At 39.3% G+C, this 16,909-nt stretch overlaps 1 long non-coding RNA gene across 2 annotated transcripts; it reads right to left on the reverse strand.

The window, feature by feature from the left end:
• Positions 1 to 9,699: 9,699 nt before the first annotated feature.
• Positions 9,700 to 16,658, reverse strand: LOC142161353 (uncharacterized). 2 transcript variants are annotated; one of them, XR_012693383.1, is made up of 3 exons: positions 16,434 to 16,658; positions 15,699 to 15,866; positions 9,700 to 9,875 (listed from the first exon to the last, which is right to left on the reverse strand). It is a non-coding gene; the product is annotated as an uncharacterized LOC142161353 (long non-coding RNA). The 2 variants fall into 2 exon arrangements; XR_012693384.1 differs by lacking the exon at positions 9,700 to 9,875 and adding an exon at positions 15,221 to 15,593.
• Positions 16,659 to 16,909: the final 251 nt, after the last annotated feature.

A 16,909-nucleotide genomic window follows, 5' to 3' on the forward strand; every position in this document is an offset into this window, starting at 1 on the left:
TATTATTATTATTATCATATACTTATAAGGCACCACATAATTCTGCGAAGAGAGGAGGCTGGAAACAAGAAGAGTGGTGTTGAATGGGGTGACACGTAGAGGGGAAGTGGGGTGGGGCGCAGCGGTGGGTTTGGGCGCAGTGGTCTATTAGGTTTTGGTGAGCCGGTAAGTTTTGAGGAAGCTTTTGAAGCAAATAAAACACAGCTTATTAAACACAGCTACACACCACATAAAGCACAACAATAAATAGTAATATACAGAATACTAATATACGTTTAAAAGCAAATGAACACTTTTGGGATAACATACATGAGTTTTTCTAAATAGAATCAGATCCAAATGAGTTACACATTGAAAGGTAAAGAGTGATTGAATTTGGGATCTGAACATGAGGCACTTGAGGTATGTGAGCAGCAGCCAGATATTTTAGCAACAAGGCAAACAGCCCGAACTGCACAAATCCCACTAGGTGCATACTCAGAGATGACATTTAATGAATCTAATAAAGTAGTGAATCCCAGGGCCGTCTCTTCCATTGGGCACGATGGGCAGGTGCCCGGGGGCCCTGCAGGCAAGGGGGGCCCGTCCGAATTCTAAAAAAAAAAAAAAAAAATATATATATTTTTTTTAATACTTACCTTGCGGTCACATCAGCGGTGATCCGGCTCCCTCCCTGGTCCCCTCTTCCGTGCTGTGCTCGCAGTGAATGCTGGGCGTGATGTCACGCCCAGCATTCACTGCAACCACAGCACGGAAGAGGGCAGAAGAGACTCAGCGGCGCGGAAAAAAGAAGAGGATCGGACTTAAGGTAAGTTAAGGGGGCCCCTATATATATATATATATATATATATATATATATATATTTATTTTTAGGGGCCCGGTACACTGCATTGCCCGGGGGCCCATAAAGTTGTTAAGGTGGCCCTGGGGAATCCTCTTCTCTGATGGCGGTCAGGAGCAGACTTCACACTCAAGACACATTACTCCTGATGATCCTCCAGGGGTGAAACAACTGTATGCAATGATGGACTGCCAGCAAGCCTTGTGTACCTTAGGCAGTTATCTACTTTACTTAGCCTTGTATGTGAGTCCTCTCTGTAGAGTAAACTTTCACTGGTCGCAGCACTTTTGGTGCTGGTCACTTTTGGTTATTTAAAAATGCCCAAGACACACTGGTGATAAGGTTATTACAAATAATTTTAAAGTTTTTGTTCAACTAAGCTAATATGGTACATATGCTCAGTGAGTATCTAATATGTAATGGGACATTTACAAAATTGTATCACAGGTAACTGTGTGTAACATATGCATACTGGAAGCTTCACCTGGATAACAACCAATGTTGGGTTTTATAAATGTACCCCAAACAGACACCTTGGGCTAGATTTACTAAGCTGCGGGTTTGAAAAAGTGGGGATGTTGCCTATAGCAACCAATCAGATTCTAGCTTTCATTTATTTAGTACCTTCTACAAAATGACAGCTAGAATCTGATTGGTTGCTATAGGCAACATCCCCACTTTTTCAAACCCGCAGCTTAGTAAATCTAGCCCATTGTGCCTGCCCTATGAAAGGTATGTTCTGTTGTAGGGACTATCCATAAACTGTACCTGTTTTCGCTTACCCTATATCCCATCTTAAGGACATAATCACCTGACCCCTATTTGCTCTGTGGCAAAGGGATTATTTGTTCTTTGAACTCTCAGGGTTTATATATATTCATTCACTGTACATAGAATTGGAAAGAGGAACCAGGGAAATACAATCCTTTCTACATTATTTATTTCTGTAACAAATCTCTTTTTTCAATATTAATTTAAATAAAGGTCAGTGGTTTTAGCATCTAGTGAATATCTTATTTGTCCCAATGCCTAAAGCTCAGGGTTATCTCCTTTGATACTTGAAGGTGTACCCTATGATTAGATTACACAGTGGGGATTGCTATTGGGCTGAATCAATATTCAGGAGATGAGAATGCCTTGTGCCTCATTCCTTGTTGATGCCTCAAGTATAAGGCATATTCATTTGCTTCAGTCTCATACATACCTGCCAACATACCTGATTGCAAAATAGGGACTCCTTTTCCACCACAAACAGTGCCCCGGTCAAACCTCAGCCATTTTGTGTGAGACCACATCCCCTGAGGCTATTAAAAATCAGGACCGTTTGCAGTTATGATTTAAAACATTTGTTGTTTTATCATCTTTTCTAATTCATTGGCCACTTGCAGTTATTTGTAATTTGATACTCATATAGTGTATACTGTTAATTCCCTGCTTGACTACCTTACCTCCTAAACCCTCTTGTCCACTGCCTCTAACTCATGGGAGAAGAAGTGGGGCATTCACTCCCATTTGTACCTCTTTGTGTCATCTGCACCTACTGTTTCTCATTGCTCCCACCCTCCATAATGTAAGCTCTCACAGACAGGGTCCACTACTCCTTATGTCTCATGTCTGCCTCTCATGTATGACCGTGTCTTTAGCTGAATCCTCCACTACCCCATGCCATTATTGCTAGCTCATGACCATCCATAGAAGAATTATTATGCTAAATTGTATTTGTGTCACTGTTATTATCTGGATCTTTCACTATATACATTGTACTTATGTTTTTAATATCTGTAAGACGACTGTCCGACACTATGGAATCTGTGATGCTTTATAAATAAACAATGATGATCAATATAAGTAGCTTATACATTTAGTAAGGGAGTCTGTATATTTACCATACGCCAGCAGGAGGTATGGCCCACATTCACTAGCTGGCCATGCATGGAAAAAGGAGCAGGCAATACCAATATATCAATCAACTAAAGATGGGACAGCTGGTGAACTGGGGCGAAATAGGGGAGGAGTGCCCAGCTTGCCAGGGGGGATCAAAGATCCCTCTCCAGCTAAGCTTTTACTATAGGGGAGTGCAAGCACTGAAAAGCTAAGCTTTACGGAGCTTGTTAAATTGGACAAGAACATTGTTCTCATATCTCCAGTTTTACACTTGTTACAATGCCCCATTGGAACTTACAGCCTAAATTCCCTAAATTACACACACACACAGACTAGGAGGAAACCCATGCAAACACAGCGAGAAGATACAAACTCCACACAGATAAGGCCCTGGTCAGGAATTGAACTCTTGACCCCAGAGTTGTGAGGCAGAAATGCTAACCACTCAGCCACCAAATGACTGTTAAAGCAAAATTATGTTTGATAAATAAGCACCTTATTCTGTAACCCTTCCCCACATTTCACAGACTAGTAATTCAGATTTGTTAACTACCTTAAGACTTCTACTGCTTGCTCAATTCAGTATTGTCTTGGCACTTTATAATATTCTAAACCTGCACTGGTCAGCCTTCTTAGCAATCCCTAAGGACAGGAGAAGGGAGGGAACAGATGTCTGGCTAGGAATAACAGACAATTCCTGACTGGAAGACCGGTCTATTCTTCTCATAAGTTGAGGTAAACACTTGTCTCAGGTGACACCATCCTAGGGGCAACAGAGATAAGGTTCTTGCTTATTGGCACCCAACATGGCTCTCTTCACTTCACCCAGCACTCTGCCTACTGGAACCTAATATGTAATTGCAGAGGAAGTGCAGAGTGATACAAGTCTCTTGCACTGCTTCCTGCTATCACTGTAGTGCGGTGACTGCATACTTGCCTACATTTGGACCTCCCCACTGGCAGATCCCAGAGGGGAGGTCGAACGGAGAAATGTTTTTTGCGTGATCACGCAGCAGGGTTGCACGGCTATAATTCTCATTGAATCGCATCATCAATGCCCGCTTCAGAAGGGAGGGAGGGAGGTAGGAGCCTTGAGGGTAGATACTCTACTAGGAGGACTCCCCAAAATTCGGGAATCTTGTGGAGAGTAAGCAAATATGGGTGACTGGCAGTGTGAAAGGCGCATGGACAGGAGAGGGAGATTAAGAATTCTTGTTCTTGCTGTGAGCAGATGGTGACCATAGTGTGTGTGCTGAGTGGGGATGAGGGGACAGCGTACAAGTGCCTCCTCAGGTATCAGAAAGAGCCACTTCTGGTGCTGGCTATAATTTCTAGCAATAGATAGGATCCTCCAGCTTTCATATGTGTCCACATTTACATTACATTTAGTAATATTAAATTAATATGATCATGCTTTACAGGTTAACCACATGACTGCTCAAATGCCCACAATGCCCTCTTTTGTTCATGTGTTCTAATTGCAAATACTGCTGTATTATGAGCATACTAAAACGCTAAGTGCTGACTGGTGACAAATATTTATTTGATAACAAAAGGGTTAAACAATGTTAAAATGAACACAGAACTCCCCCTACTGGTGGAACAGAATAATAACACTCTAATAGAGTGAAGAGAGAACTGGCTGTTTTCTCACAAGAGTGAAGACTGAGACAACATAATACAAATGTAATTATTCATACTTGTGCACTGACTCTGCTGGAAGCATAATGTCTTAATCTCTTCTTCACCTTATACCTCTCCCACCATTCATAGCCTTTAAAATAATATTTATCGTTTGTCACCAATTATTTCTACACAGTTGTTAAGTAAAAAGATCAGGGTAAAATGTTGTCATCAGCTATAAGGGTATGTTTGAATGCCTTGACACCTATAACAATAGGACTTATCTGCCTGAACTTGTTTGGCTGTCAATGTTGCTGAATTGTTTCAGTCAGTTAAGCCCAACCCAAGAGTTATATTGCCATCCCCAAATTCAGTCCTAACTCCTCACCCCGTATAACAATAAACTGACCTGCCTGTTGTGACAGGATTCCTCTAACCCATCTCCAGATAAACTGACTCACAAAGGCCGGGGTCAAACTTGGAGCATACCTAGCTGCTGGCAAGGCAGGTATGACAAGCATTGCATAATACCAACCCAAAAGGTGGGCCGATATGCATCTATATTGTCAGTATGCTGAACATTCTTAAAATGATGTCAACCAATGTATTAAGCTATATTTATTCCTAAAGAAGAAAATCAACATGACAAAATCACACTTTTTAGGTTGCATTTGATTAGAGTCTGAGCACTGTATCATATTCAGACTTCATCTCCTGCTTGTCCATGGGTAATAATTATTAGCCAATTAGATCATCGTAATGGTCACAGTAACAGGAGATGAGTGTGCTGATAATGTGGGAGGTCCACAGTGACCTGTCCACTAGTGAGACAGAAGGCAGGACTGCATGTGACAGCAGTCATCTTGTGAGGAGGGGAATGGAGGTAAGGAGCAAGCCACAGACTGAGAGATAGTAGTCTTCCAGCAGCCCCAAGTAATCATGCAGGGCTCCAGTCACTCTAATGCAGGTTATCAAATCTTCATGCATCCAACTTCATGATAGGAAGAATTTAAGAAGAAAAAATATAAGAATACTATGGACTGTACAGCGTTTGGTACATATTTATATAATATGGCAATATATACAGGTGTAACTCTTTATCATTTTCACTGGCTAAACTAAAAAGGAATAAGAAATTTCTACCCCCCCCCCCCCCTCACTCCCCCTTGATGTGGCATTTATGTATGTTTATATATGTTTATGTATGTATGTATGTAACTTTGCTTAGTTTCATGTAAGCATGCTGGCAGACACAGCATGTGTGGAGAAGGTGTGTGCCTGCCCATGTATATGAAAGATAAATTGTTGCTGCTGTAGAAACTGCCCTCTCACTGTGTTCCCTGACCACAATCTTCTACACAAGAGTCTTCACAACCTTACAGCCTTGTGGTGAGCAGATTCCAGGATTTCTCTAATCAATGGAGAGCAAGGGAGAAGCTCATGTTACTACAGTGTCTGTTAGATTTCTACAGCAATGCAGATACCATTCTCTACATGGTATTTTGATGCCACATTTGAGATACAAACACTTTTGGATTCCAAACCCAGAAATATCTGCGTGGCCTATGAAGTGAATGGTCTCTGCAGTGCTGTAGAAACAGAATACAGAGAGTCTTCAGCTTCAGAGATTGCGCACAGTGTGTGCTGCTGCCAACCCATTCTAAATCCTGGAGCCTTTGTAACTTTATGGCCTCAAAAATACATCCTGTGATGATTTGGAATAAAAAGAATTGAAAAAAACCATCACACTTGTTATTAGATAGTGGGAGGAAACCCACGCAAACACGGGAAGAACATACAAACTCCACACAGATAAGGCCATGATCTTGGTATATAAATCTATTGAGGCTGCGTTCAGGTACACCAGCTACTGAGAATATACACATAGTTAGCAAGTACAGTGGAACATGCAACACCAGCACTAGAGCCCGACCAAGTTTTATAGGATTAAGAGAGTTTAATACAGTAAAGGGCCCACTCTTGCTTCCTAAATGTGTGTGTGCATATATATATATATATATATTTTATATATATATATATATATATATATATATATATATATATATATATATATATATATATATATATATGTGTGTATATATCTAGTGACACACAAGTATAGTTTTTAATACAAAGGCAACGCTGGGACAGTCATTACTATCGGTTGGCACTTACACATGCCCTTTAGCTGGTGCATTTGATACGACTATAAGACACGTGCTTAAGAGAAATCCAGAACGTGAATCGACCACATCTACATTGGCATGCCCTCAGCACGCCCTTACTGTACATTGCCTAAGGTCATCCACCCCTTCCCTTTCCTGTTCTGCCCTTCAAGTTGTAGGCAGTAGTAAGTGTAATTTGCTCTCGGACATGAATTGCATGCAATTGCTTTCATTGGCACAAGGTCCATTTCTGAGTATGCTCAGAGCAATTTCATGCTAGATACGGCACATAAAGGAACTTACGTCCGAAGATGAATCAGGCACACAATGTTGAATGGCATTTAGTGGATCTGTTCCACCTCGATACCTCATCTCTACCTGGACCCAAGTCTAATGTTATAAGACTAAAGTGCAGAACCTATATGATGCTAGCTATACGTACCCACTGACAGCTAAAGTTCTCTAGAGCATGATTCCAGCCATCATTTTATGCATTTTTATGGACAAAAGATAGAGGCCCTCCAGTGGTTCGGAACTTGCATTGCTATATATCCACTGAACCGAAGCTGCCTTGTTTCCCTCCCCCAAAAACGAAGGCCCTATTGCACCCAAAACTGGTGGAGTTTACTATGTCAACATAGTGTCGTACTTATCTGTGTGCAGATCACAAGGAAGCTCTCTTATACATTACCTACGCTTGTCTGTTTCAAACAACAACATATGAGGTCTTTCCACATATGCATATCGTGATCATATAGAGCAAAGTATTTCAGAGCAATAAATTGACATCAAAAACCTTATAATCTATGGTAGGCGGTGTTTTAAAGTGTTCTTTATACACATTAATGAGATGACCTTAAAAATAATTTACAAACTGCAAAAAACGTAACGCTGCACTGTTTTGCAAGTGTGTCTAATGTTTTACAAGTGCATTTTGAAGGTGCAACAGCGCTGCACTGTTTTGCAAGTGTGTCTAATGTTTTACAAGTGCATTTTGAAGGTGCAACAGCACTGCACTGCCTTTAGAAAAACTCCCGTAAAAGTGCGATGTGCTTATGTTCACAATTTTAAAACGTCCGTATTATTTCCACTTTAGGACCTGAAATTTAGTAACTGAAATTATATTTTACATTTTTGCCCCCTAAAATATTGTTCAGTTTAACCCCAGTTATTTCTTAAACTAAATGTGACAGGATGGGACATTGGGACTGTATTTATTGCATCTGTCACTTTGCACGTTTCAATAACATTGGTTGAAGCATGCCTAGAAATGTGCAACTGACAAGTGCAAAATGTACCTTATTTCAAGCAAAGGGATGAGGCTGGGTTTCCAGCGCCAGAGAATTGAACTCCTTTTGTGAGGAGAAAAATTCTTTATGACCATCCATAAAACAAGGATCACTTCCCTAAATGCGCATATTTCACTCCCAACAGTTTATTTAAATAATCCCATTCACAAAATGAAAAATCGTTTTTCATTTCGGTGCAACACTATTATTACTTGTGCACCTAATTCACTATCATAAAAGAATTTCCACTAACCACCAGCTTGTCCCACGAAACAGTGAAAACTTCAGATGATGCCATAAATCCATACACTTATTCATAAAAAAAAGTTGTTTTTTGTTGTAAAAAATCAGTGATATGATGTCAGAAATCATTTCTGCTGTGGTCTTGTACTTTTGTAATGGCCATTATTTTACCTCACTAAGCACTGTTCATATGTGGAGAATGAACTCCCTACTATAAATTATAATTATATTAGAAAGAGTTCTGTGACCAAATAAAAGCATTGGGTTGTAGGCCGGTGCTTTTATACCAGTCACAAATCTGAGGTGACTTCTAATATTAATAATACTTTACATTAGGGGTGCCTTAGTCCTAATGATCGCTAAAGTGAAAACATCAGAACTCACCAATTATAAGCATACTTGCCAACCTTTTAACATTGAATTCCGGGAGATTCTGGGCAGGGGGCGTAGTTGGAGGGCAGGAGTGGGCGGGGCGTGGTCAATCGCGTCATTTTGGCCCCACCGCGGCTACTAAAACGTAATTTTTCCGCGGGGGTGGGGCCAAAATGAAGCAATTTTACGTGAATAGCATAATTTTGGCCATCAAATAGCAGTATGCGGGATACTTGCATGCTCTCCCAGACTCCAGGGAGACCTACCCGAATTTCGGGAGTCTCCCAGACATTCCGGGAAAGTTGGCAAGTATGATTATAAGCAATTTATATCAGAACTCACTGCTCATACAGATATTATTCACAGGAATTTACATATATTAACAATATTCCTTTATTATAAGAAACTCTTTTTATACCAGTCATAGAATTTCTGGAGGTAACTTATAACATTCTTATGCACAGTATGAGCTTCTTATAATATACATGTTTTAATTTAGGTACTTCTGTAAGGTCTCTGGGAAGTAGATGACAAAGTTTTAATATCATTTAAAACAATATCCCTTAAGTACCTACTGCCACTGGCTAATGGTAGTGCAGCAATTGGCTGTTATGTTATTGCTATGGTTTTTATGTCAGTGTTGTCAAGGACCTAGGGCTATGCTATCTGGTATGTTATGTATTGTTGGTATCATGTTTTGCATAGTAATCCTTTTCTCGCTTCAGGTTCTGTAATGAATGTATGATTCTATAAAATGCTGTAACCATAACATTTTCAAAGAGAATTATAGGTTTAAGTGTGGGATAGCTATCCTTGTCAGGGTATTGTAACATAGTAATCAGGTGACAAGATGACCATAGGAAAATAATGGTTATGTTTTGCTTGATTTGTTTCTTTTTCTAAGAAACATTTAATTGACACAATCCAAATAATGGTCTTTGCACATAAGGCTCTGAAAGCTGGTTAAAAGTAATATACCCTTTAAATAAGCCTGTCACAATATTTTAACTTTATCCTATGCACAAGTTATCTGGCCTTTTAACAATGGTGCCAATGGCATTGTTAGCTTAGAAATAGGAAGAAATGATGCTTACTGTTTTGTTATTTTTCTTCTGAGTATTCATATAGGCCAATGATCTAAAAGATTTTAAAAATGCCAAGTTTGGTTTATGGGAGATTGACAAGCAAATGTTAATCCAAGCAAAAATTTCAGTTAAACTGAGTAAACATTGTTCTTACACAAAACACACAGTATTTTTTTTTTTTTCAGACTTGCCTTAATTGTGGGAAGCACACGGAATAGAAACCATGTCTCCAGTGTGGGCTGTGCCTTTCATGACAGGCTGCTGTGTGAGTAATTTGTTGATTGCAATGAAATCAATCACGTGCTGCAATGCTTGTCCCATCACTGATGTCCTTGTGGACTCTCCCCCATCCTCTCCTGGTTCCTGAACACGGCTGGAATAAATGATACCTCGACTTGTAAGGAATGAATAAATGGTGTTGATGTAAGAAAACAATTATCAGGAGATGGAAAATTGATACACAATAGTATATGTATAAATCCTATTCACAGGGGCCTGTTGACCTGACTCTGGGACCTGATTCTCAAGCCAATATACCATTCCCTGGAGCTGAGAATCTAGGCATTTTATACCAGCATAGAGAAGCAATGTGCATGTTTGCTTTAGTAATATAATTTTTAGAGATGTGTGCTGACTCTCATGTTTCGATTTCGAAACAGATGTTGGTTCGAAACCGACTTCATGTTTCGGCTTTGCTACCAGTTTTGTCGAACAAACACAAAATGTTTTAGTTTTGGATTTAATTAGCAATTGTGAAAAATAGGTAAAAATGTCCTTTTGAGCTGTTTTTGCTCATATATTACTATTTAGAGCATTAACATTAATTTCCAGTCATTTCCAGTCTATTTTCTAATGATCCCTTCACAAGTCTGCAGCGAGCTGTCTTAATGAAGGATTTTGTAACTTTGTTATCATTGCATTTGCATTCTCTGATTCAATTAAAAATAATAAACTGCATAGTGTTCATTGCACCCAAACCTCCTTCACATGTTCAGACTTACTATTACTGTAACTGAATAAATAAATAACCACACGGACACCAGTGTAAATTTGGCAAAAGGTCACAGTTTTTATTTAAACAAAAACGGTGGCAGAGAGAGCAATGAGAGTCAGCTAATAACTAATTGCAAAACCAAACAGTGGAAGGTCAGATTGCTATTACACCACTGGTCCCAGGATATAATGCTTTATGATGTTACAGCTTCCTAGTAACTGTCATAAGCTTTTAGATCTAGCAGGAGAGGTCTTCACGTATAGCAGCCGCCTTTCTCATAGAATTGGACGCACTCACAGGTACTCGGATGCCCCTAGGACTTTACTCAGTGTAGTAAAAGCTTATCAGCAGGCATTGATAGCACGGAGATGGGAGAAATAGGCCCAAGAGCACACCCACCACGTCCACTCAGGAGGCAGCAATAATTTAATTACAGCCGCGTGTCAGTCACTAGCCGGAATGCAGCGGCAGTGTGAGGTGTCCCGGTTACCCTGACATCAGAGTGAGTACACCCCCTTCTTAGGGACCGCCTCTGCTGAAAGTTTCAGGCAGTCCCCTTTACCCCGGCTTGGACGAAGCTTACCCCGGGATATGGATTTTTCTGCCTTCCCTCCTACATAAATATTAATGAGTCCACTGATTTGATTCAGAAGGGCATATTATGGCACATATCTACCTCACTCCAAGGACAATGCCATCTTGAATTCCACCATTTTACATTGTGCCCTCTCATCATTGTTGAAATGTCTACTATTGCCACTGTCTGTAGTTGTCCACTGTCTTAATAAAGGATTTTGCAAATCTGTCACCAGTGCATTTTCTTTCTCCGATTCAATTCTGATAGTTAACCATACTTTATAGTTCTCTAAATCCATCACATAGCATAAATGATCATCCATCTTGTCTCCATCTATACATGTATTCTTTGCCAGGTCCAAAAGCTGTCCTGTTAATATCTAAGAATGTGGGCTTTGAATTGCATTGTCAAGACATGTTCTGGGCAACTAAATCTGCATCAATGTAAGTATTATACATACTTACATATGAAGAAAGGGCAACTATGGGTCTATCTGAACTGTCTCTTTTACATATTTCTTACACGTCTCTAACAGAACAAATAAATATTATTTATATACATTTCATATTTATATATACATGGGTTTTGGGGACCACCTCCACTGCAAGTCTTGGGCAGTCCCCTTTACGTCAGGGTTGGATGAAGTTTCCACCGGGGGTAAATGATATTTCATCCCTCCCTTCCCATAATACGAGTCCCCTGGTTTGATTCAGAAGGGAAGCATTATGGTACAGAGCATATAAGTATATAGTGGCAATGTAATGAAACCATGCTCCTGGCAACTGATGAATATTGTGGCAATGTATTGAGTGTCTAAAATTTAAATTTTTGTAGTATAGATGCAGGCCACCTTCATCTCTCAGCATCCTCATTTATTTATATAGCGACAGCAAATTAGATAGCTCTTTACAATTGGGTATCCACTTGTCTTAATATCTACTGATACCTCTGTCCATCTAATGACATTGGCTTGTTGTTGCCTCTTCATTCTCCATATTGCCTGGTGTATAAAGTTTAAAACTTAGTGTGTGCGTACCGTTTCATAATTTTTATCTCTTGCATGATACACTAACTTTTTTGTTGTTCTTAATTTATCCAATAGGCTTGCTTCAGTTGGTGGCATGGCAGATGACATTTTTTTGCAGCTGCTGCAATGTTCTACATGCTGTCACTGAATGTTGCAAATGCCCAGAAAAAAACCCTCACACACAAACTCCCTTTTTTCAATATAGATTTCACTGTATGACCCTTCCAAAATAGACAAGTATTGAACAATAGAAAAGATTAGAATATATAGTGTTTTTTGGGGGTGTGCAGCTGCGTTCAGACCCTTACAAACAGCTTTTTTAAAATATAGATTCTACTGAATGACCCTTCCAAAATGTTTAAGTATTGAAAAATAGAAAAATAAAAAAGATTAGAATGTATAAAGTTTTTTTGGGGTGTGCGGCTGTGTGCTGACCCTCACAAACAGCCTTTTTTAAATATAGATTTCACTGAATGACTCTTCCAAAATAGAGAAGTAGTGACAAATAAAAAGATTAGAAAATAATAATATATAACCTTTTTTGGGGGGTGCAACTGCTGCTGAATCTCACAAGCAAACACCCATTTTTTTTCAAAATTATTTCAGTTGTCACGACCCAAAACAAGATTATTTTCACTAGAAAAACTTTCAATTTTAAAAGAAAGAAATCTGTTTGTTTTTTGGATTCTGCTGCTAATAGTCTGGCAGCAAAACCACACAGTTTTTCTCAATGAAATAAATATACTAGTTAGTTCTCAGTCTGTATATACTGTCTAGTACTATTATATATATATATATGCAATGCAATGCATTAACAACAACCAGTAGCCACTAGTCTGTGTAGTCTAATTAAGATTGAAATTAAAAGCAATTGATAAGCAAACTATTGTAGCTGACTATTTTCCACAGAACTGCTTTATAATAATGTATTCTATTGCTTTCCTATGTCCCTGTTTCACCCTGAACGCTATTTTATGAGCAGAGTACCACAGCTAACCTCCTCCCTACACGTTGTCTGTTCTAAAATGGCACTTGGGAAAACGAGGGAGGACTATATATACAAAAGATGGCGATCCAAATCTCTTGCAAGTTTTGCAAACAAATTCTCGGAAATGGTGTTTTGCCTTGTTTTGAGATACAAGTTTAGCGGGAGAAACCGAATCACTCGAATCCCGAATGTCAGATTTCGCATAATCTGCACCACTCATCTCTAATTATTTTATTTAATATAATAGTACAATTCACATGGATAACCCAATGATAACTCTGTTCTCATCTCTCTTTAATAATAACTATAAATGTAATAAAACAACATGGAATAAGCCACTTCCTCCAGCACAGGCTAAGAGAGATACTTTTGAAGCTAAAATCAACATCTGAGTTTCCCCAAGCTGTTGCTCATAGAACTGTGAAGATAACTCCCGTAATCCCTTGACTCTCATATATTATTTTAAGGGTGCAGATATACTTTAGCTTGACAGAAGGCCCGTATATCACCCTTTATTCCTGATCAAGTACTCTAGGACAGACTGTGGATATCCACATCAATGGCCAGAAGCTCTAGATACTGTACCTTACTTTCACTACTTTCTTTTCCTCCAAAATGTAAGGAAACAATTTTGTGTTCAAACATTCTGCCGAGCCCCATAGACATCACATAACGCTGTGCCAGTCATGTTTATGTATGTAATATGCCCACTTCTCCAACACATCTCTGCATGTAACGTCTATGCCTGAATGTCCACATTTTGAGTTCCGTCCACATCACAGGTCTTCTATAGATCAAAGGTCCAGTTCTAATAGTTGTAGTTCTAGAAGTGACTACGTATGCTTTACTTTCAGAAATGGTATCTACAATTTGCCAAGCATCCAATACTAGTTGCTTTGTATAAAAAAGCAACTGATATAATTCACAATGTATTTGCAGATGTTCCAGGAAACTGTTAGAGATAAACTTAAGGCTGTGATTTGTGGTGGAAAGACAATGTAAGCATTGTAAAGAACACAGCAGGAACTCATTTAAAGCCTTTAATTCCAATTTACACTCAGACAATGTGTAAGCAGGGCCTCTTTATCCCAGTGGTTGGCCAGGGTTCCAAGATCAGTAGGCAAAAGGGACAGTTGCACAGGGCCCACTCATGCTATAAACCTAGCAACAAAATCTCTTTCCACAATAAACTGAGCGTGTCCCTCAGGAAACCGACGCCGTCCTGTTGCTGGCTTCCTTTCCACAGAACAAGGGTCACCTTCCAATGGTAGTCTACTTGCTGAAATATTTTTTTGTAACTACTGCTTGATGTTACAATGACCCTAGCTGAAGTTTGGACATGCACCACCCACTCACACACATATGTACTGCAGTCACTTTGACAGGTAGCAGCACATGTGATGTGTTGAGTTTGCATAGTGAGTCAAACTCCAGACCACTGAACATCCTACCTGTAAATCATCAGCAAAAATAATGTTTGCTCTATACAATTACAATATAATATAGTGTTTAACTTATTATTGAAATAATAAATTGCTATTAGTTTGTGGCAAGAATAGGTTTAGATTTGGACCCCAGCCGTCATTTTCGACTTATCTCTCAATGGATAAAATATTATTTTGGTTACCAAGAGGGATAATTGGGCCATTTTGGAGCTGAATTGGTGGCCTTCAGGTGTGTTTGGTGCACATGTGTGGAGATACATTTGGGATGGGAGCATTTAGAGGTTGCATGGTAGGTTATATGTGATGTTGGGTATGTTGGTTATTTAGGTGCTTATACTATGAAGTATATGTTATTTTGCTAAAAACAAGAGGGGCCACTATTTTTGGGCCATAGTATGGAGAATTGGCATATATGAACTAAAAATATTCTGTAGGCACTTCATGGGTAAATAACATTGAGGCACTGGTTCCTCAGGAACCGATGAGATGCATTGTCATAAATATTGTCTTTGCATGCAAAACCACTGCTCCCATTGAATGCAGGTTACAAGTGTGCTTTAGGTTACCCATAAAGTGTCTTTAGAATTCACTTTATCACCAAGTGTCCAAATTTTGACATTAAGAAAATCAGAAATATGTTTTAAAAACCAAAACATTTATTGTAAATAAAAAAATTTCCATCCATTTTACATCACTCCATGTGTGAAAGGCAAAAAGTAATCAAGGTGACAGGGGAAATGAAGACCTTATGCTTAATCTTGGGACCACCCTCATGTATTACTGGTACCCTAGAAGGCCAATGTGAGCCTGCGGCACCACACTGCTGGAGTGTCTCTCCTGTATCATATAGTATGATTTCCTTCTGCCAGGATCTCTGTCCTCTTTGTCCCCTCTCAGCTACACACATAGGGGCCCAAGAGACTGGATTTCCTGTAGATTCTGAGAAATTCAGGGAGAGGCCCTGAGCACGCCATTAGCAGGAGCTCAATTTCACACTGAACAAATAATTTTATGCAGGGAAATGGCTGGAAGTTGATGTAGAAGCGATGTGAAGTGAAATCTTTGGGGGAGAGAAAGCCTTTTGAGAAACATAATTGAGTAAATGAAGTCTAAGTGTTCATTATACAGATGACTGCTTTTGTCACCGTGTCATTTGCATATTTACAATTTCAGTCTCCTATTGATTTCTCCTCAGAAGTCGGATCATTCTGAAGCAATTTCTGAAAGCACCGATGATTAATAATAAAACTGTGTTATCTGGCTCATTAGAGATCAGGAATTTGGAAGAGTTGCAGAGCTGGTGATCTGTTGACCCTTCCACTGCCAGTTAAACCTGGGAAAATGAAGACCAATGTGTTACAACGGGGCCTGTTTAATAAAATGAGGGTTATGTTCACAAATGTGGCGTAACATTTAGCAACCAATCAAATATTAGTTTTCGTTATATTACTTGTACTTACTGTTCAAAACAAACATTGTATTGGTTAGCGTGGATAATAACACATTTGTTGTATACATTGTGCTATAAAATACGCCTTAAAGGATAATTACACCTATAATTTATATTTTATCTACGTCATCCTTCCCTAAAGCTACCAGAAGAGTGGGAATCCCATGGCAGAGATCACTGCAGTTCTGGAGACCTTACCTTGGCTGAAGCTGTAACCACTTCTTGTCTCCTTAGAGCAACTAGAGATGCTTAAAAATTTCAAACTCGTTTAAAAATTTGTTTGACTTTTACTAGTTTGATGACTATAAACATGTTCTAGGTACTATTACCCCACACTCACCTCACTGTATTTGCGATTCACATTCAAATTTGCATTTTGAAATATCTTTATTTTTAACACTATTTAAACAGCATTTTTTACAATAAAATAGTCTTTAACGTTTTTCTTACCTTGAACTATGAACATTGCCGGTGTGCGCAACATTATCATGCATAAATTTCCGCTGAAATGTTTTCGAGCCGGTTAAAATCTTCTCGCTACATCTATTGTTTTGTCCTTCAGTGGTACTGATAAGGTGTTATGGACAATATTGGAAGGGATTATAAACCATGAACCGCCTCACAAGGTCATCGGCTAAAGCAGCCCACTTTCCGAAGAAGACAATATGTTCAAAAAGTACTCGGTTGTCCCCAGGTCTTAACTTGTGGTAGTAGCAGTTTATAAAACACAATATTGTCAGTGATGTTGGCAGAGCACGGAGGGAGGTAGCAGACTGCTGCAAGAGTAGCAGGATAGAGTCCAAAGTACAAGCCTAAGGTCAGTTCAGGCTGCATTCTAAATACAAAAATACAATAATCCGTAATACAGGCTCAGGGGCGCACGGAGGATTGTCGGGGGGAGGGGGGGGGTTTCTCCCCGCCGACCC

Source organism: Mixophyes fleayi, chromosome 6 (genome assembly GCF_038048845.1).
Source record: "Mixophyes fleayi isolate aMixFle1 chromosome 6, aMixFle1.hap1, whole genome shotgun sequence".
Classification (NCBI taxonomy): domain Eukaryota; kingdom Metazoa; phylum Chordata; class Amphibia; order Anura; family Limnodynastidae; genus Mixophyes; species Mixophyes fleayi.